The sequence below is a fragment of the Manis pentadactyla genome, chromosome 18, assembly GCF_030020395.1.
Source record: "Manis pentadactyla isolate mManPen7 chromosome 18, mManPen7.hap1, whole genome shotgun sequence".
NCBI lineage: Eukaryota > Metazoa > Chordata > Mammalia > Pholidota > Manidae > Manis > Manis pentadactyla.
The window spans coordinates 1534264-1539432 of NC_080036.1; positions in this window are offsets into that span (position 1 = coordinate 1534264).

The following is a 5169-nucleotide window of genomic DNA, read 5'->3' on the forward strand; positions in this document are numbered from 1 at the left end:
GACTGGCCCACCAAGGTGGCAGCAGCCACCGAATCCATAAAGCTGGTGGCCCAGGTGGATCCAGTGCATGCCTCTCTCCTACCAGCACACCAAACCCGATCCGAACCCCCTGGCTGTCAGACGCTCGACATCCTGATGTCTCTGCGACACAGAAGCAGCCTGGTCCCGACTCAGAGAGACATGAAGACGGGCTCCTTGGTGGGTGGGTGGGTGGGTGGGTGGTTGCAGACATCCACAGTCGGTCAGGGCCGTGGGAAACCCAATCCAACCCGGACAGTTTGTGTGCTGCCCAAAGAGACGGCTCAGCTCACCCCCACCCACAGAAGTTCTTTCCAACCTCACACGTTGACATATGTCCAAGTACTTCCTGTGATGCCCCGTGGAGCCAGAGCCCAGGGAGTCGACGCCTGGATCCGTGTTAACTAACCTTTAAACCCCCCACCCCCACCCCCCAAAATAAAATATAAAATAAAATGAAATGAAATATTACAAAGTGGGGGTGGGGGTGGGGTCAGGGGGAAGGCTAATCCACCTAGTGACCCGTCCGTCCGGCACTCCCGATCTGCCATCTCCGATTCCGCATGACTAGGAAGGGAAGCAGCCGCCGCTGCCATCGCAGAGCGGACCGCTTCCACCTAAGGGTCCGGACCAGGCCTGTGTGTCCTGAGAGATTCACAACCACCCTCCTTCGTATCCCTTAGATTTCCTCTCCTGTCGTCATCCTTCTGAGCACTGCACATGAGGCGTGGGGTCCCGGAAATCTCAAGCCCAGGCACCCTCCTGAAATGCCTAAAACGGTGGGGTTTCATCGGGCTGTCGCTCTTATACCAATAAGGGCCCTGAGGGATCCAACCCCGACTTAGGGGAGACGGCAGAATGACGGTCGGGGTCACGGGGCTCGTGGATGAAAACCGTCTTACCGACGGTCTGTGTTGCTCTACCGTCACGGGTGCTTGGTGTTATTTCATGGAACCTTCGTACCCGTTGTTCCTCGCCATGATGTCAGCCTGGGAACGAAACCACAGACAGCACAATGCTTGCCTGCTGGACAGAGCGAATGAGCCATCTAGGCCTTTCCCTGAAAAAGATGCTCTTCCTTAAGGAAAGGAAATTGAGGATCCCTGATGAGGACAGTTGACGGATAGATAGTATAGTTCATCCTCTTCTCTCTCTCCCTCTCTCCCCCTCTCCCTCTGTCTCTGTCTCTGTCTCTCTCTGGCTCTCCCTCCCCGCTCCCCTCAGCCCCCACCCCCTTCCTCTTCCCCTCTTCCTTCCTTCCGTCTTGTCTTGTTGCTGCCCTGGACTTGTCACGGGGCCGGGAATATCTCATCTCATCCGAAGTCATGTTTCAATCGCCCTCCTCCGAGGGGCATGACCTCCTTGGGAATGAGCTTTCCTAGCAACAGGGGACGGACGATGCCCTGACCATAAAAGGGCCTAGGTAAAATAGAAACATAAAACACACGTTACAGCTCTACAAAAGATCGTGACGAAAAGGGGGAGTGGGGGGCTGGTTAGGAAGGGGTGAGACAGCCAGCCCAAATCAAGCCACAGGACAGAGGGCTGCGGAACGGGGGCCGGGGGGACAGGGAGAGGATGCCGCTGGCCACCGGCTAGGCCGGCCAGGGGCCAGGTCGCTCAGTGGCCAGCTCCACATTTCTGACATGCAGTCGTCGCGGCCACTGTCCAGACGGACCCCAGAACCACTGCACCCCCCGCCCACACACCTTGTGTGGGACCAGCGTCTGGCCATCCCCCACGAGTCGTCTACCAGCCTTGTCTATGGACTGACTGACCAACCAACCACCCGTTCCCGGGCTCGCCCCGCTGGAGCCAGCCATCGTCCCAGGGGAAGGGAAACGACTATTTTTTTTTTTTTTTTCCCCCTGGAGGCGGGTGTCCCCGGCCCCGCACCCTCCTAACCACGCCCCGTTTCTTGAGGCGGGTGGACATAGCGTTCCCGTGAACCGGGCCTGCCTGCTGGCGAAGCAGACCATTCTCGTCCCCATCCCAGGCCTCAAGTCCAGTCCTCCTCCCGGCTGGCTAGCATCTGTCAGGGCTCAAGAAGCCTTTCCGTCTCCGAGATCCGTCCTCTCGGTCGCTCTCCTGAGAGTTCTGAGGACTTGTCAGCGAGGAGGGGAGTTTGGCTTTGCTCATCCCCACCAAGGGTACCCTAGAACATCAACTGTTCTGTTCGAAAACACACTTGGGCCAAGGTCCCTGGCCAGCAGATCCCCTCGGCTTGAGGAAGTGATCTCTGAATCAGGCAAGCACGCCACCTAGTGACGAGAGAGAGAAGAGAGACGACAGAAAGGGAGGGTTTTTCTCAAGGCAGGGCAAGGAAGGAAGGAAGGAAGGAAGGAAGGAAGGAAGGAAGGAAGGAAGTCTTCCAAAGAAAACGGTTGTTATTTTTATTATGATTTTGGATGGGGTCACCTCCACGTGGGGACGAAAGTCTCCTCCTCCATCTCCCAGGTGGGTGGTTCCACCTTCTTGTGGGTGGGGAGGCATCCATGACCTATGTCTCTGACCGACCCAGGCTCAACCAGAAAATTCCTGACTGTCTGTCTCCCTGGCTAGAGTCGGGGCTGGGGTGGGCTGGGGGAGTGGGAGCGACCATGACGTGAGGCATGAAGCCGCGCTGCTGGGGTGAGTCCGCCTAGCCAAAGCGACCCCGCTGTCGGGCATGTGTTTTTCTTGCCCTTGCCCGCACGTCCCAGAACGGATCGAGCGGCCAGGGGCGGCAGGGCGGGGCCGCCGCCGCCACCGCCGCCCCCCAGCCTCAGTCCCCGGGCAGGCTGACGGTCACATCCGGGTCCCGCCCCCACCCCCACCCCCACCCGTTCCCCTCTGCCCTCTTCTCATTCAGAGGAAGGGGAAGGCGGGAGGTCACCGAACAGCCCTCCCTGTGTCGTCCACAAGCATCTCATCCCCTTGACCCCGCTCCGTCTGAGATACCAACTCGGCTTTTCCCCTGTGCAATTTCCCCGGGGACCAGGAGTTTAGTTCACCCCCCCCCCCTCGGCACGAAACCCCCAGCTTTCGGTTCCCACCGAGTCAGCCGGGCTCACTCGGGAGTGGGGGAGGGGAGGGTCAGGGACGATCGACTTCAGCGGGCTTCCTTCAATCGCTCCTTTCAAATGCAGAAACTTCCCCCCGGTCCAATTCAATGGGAGCATTTGACTTCCCCCTCGGGGCTTCTCTCCATTGAATGTCTCTCTTCAACTCCCCCACCCACAGGCTGCAGCATGCAAATGGCGGGGGGTGGGGGTGGGGGATGGGGGATAAGGGCGGGATCTCTTGAGATACGCCCCTGAAAGCGGAGACCGAACTCAGCCTCCCTTTCGTAACCCAGGCAACCCCGTGAACCCTTTGAGAATCCTGGGCGTGGAGGCTGACGCCATACAAGATGTCTTCCCTGGAAGGGTCGGGGTGGGGCTGTGGGGGTGCTGAGGGCGGTTGGTGTGTGTGTGTGTGTGTGTGTGTGTGACCATCCGAGTCAAAGGGGTTGGGGAAGGGAGGGGCCGGACGCGCTTTGCAGATCTCGTCGCCGGTTCGCATTCCTAGGCCGTACCCAGGCTCAGAGGGAGTGATCAGGGCCGAGGGAGGCCTGGCAGGGGGTGGCTCCTCCACCCTGGCTTGTGGGCCCAGAGATCACACTCACTCCTAAAGCAACGCTGTTCTAGGACCGGGTTTTCATCGTCCATCATCTTCCAGATCGATGGGGCTCCCGGCCCCCACCGCCACCGCTCCCCGCGGGAAGTCCTTGGTGTCATCCCACACGTTCACGGTGTTGTTTGGGCAGCCACATCTGGGGAGGTCTCTCTCCCTGTGCAGTAGGTGAAACTGTCAGGGGGAAGCGTTGTGTATTGCGCTCGGTTTTGGTCCCTCCCCGCCGCCAACAAGAATCGAAGGGCAGAGACACAGTCATGAAGCACAGTACAAGTTTTATTGATAGTTACCTAAAGAGTGAAGAAGTGTGGACGGCCTCAGGGAGGAGAGGCAACCTGAAAGGTTTATTATGTTTTATTGAAAGAGAGCAAGTTGGAGAAAGGGGTGGCTGAGGGAGCCATGCCATTCAAGCTGTGTAGCAAAACTCAGGCTGGAAGAAGACCCCCACGAAGCAGGGGCCTTTGCAGCCGGCTCCCCCTATTACCCACCTTGATTTCGCTTTTTTTTATTATACTCTTGGCCTTGCTTTGACCTGCCTTTTCGCTAAGGGTTAACTAACCTCTGCCGAGCAGTGTGGAAAGGATGAGAACATAAGTTTCCCAGGAGCTTTTCAGGACAGTGCTCCTGAAGAACGGAACACGCCGGGGCCCAATGGCGATCTCAGCATAAAGTACCGAAACCTACCGTCAGTCAAACATTGACCACCCCATTTCCACTGAGAATACCCCCCTTTTATTGTTACCATGCTAGTGAAACTAGTGATGGAGAGTTTTATAGAAATAGAGTTACGAGAGAATATTGACTTGAATAACCCTGTCTGACACTTCATCAATCTTCTCATCTTTTCTTCCTTCCCTCTGCTACTTCTATTAGCTTTTTTTCTTTCTTTCTTCCTTCCTTCCTTCCTTCCTTCCTTCCTTCCTTCCTTCCTTCCTTCCTTCCTCCCTCCCTCCCTCCCTCCCTCCCTCCTTCCTTCCTTCCTTCCTCCCTCCCTCCCTCCCTCCCTCATGACAGCCCTTGACTAGCATTTGTGCCTTACACGTGAAATCAACAAATCCCATAATTTTTCAAGAAGTAAAGATACTGCAAGACAAGTGCTGGGCCTGGAAGCCACAGGGCATACATCTGCCAAGAAGGAAAAAGCTAACCTTTTCCAAGAATATGGCTTCTCTCTCACTTACCAGCTTTACATCTCCCTGTATGGCCCCGGAAGATGGCTGGCTAGCCAGAGACGGGTAAGATTCGTCAAGGGAGGAACAACCTAAGACAGGCACGGTCGTAGGCAGGGGGGCCGGCAGGCAAGAAAATGGGGACCAACAGAGGGGAGGCTTAGAACCTCCCCCCTCCCCCCACCCCCCAGGGTTGAGAGAAACCTTCTGCAACCTTGGATGTTTTGCTGCCCTCGTCTGGTTTGGATTAAGACCTAGTCTATAGGCACAAACCTGATCATCGACACTTGCTCTCTTACCGCACTCAATCATGCCTTCCTTCTATCTA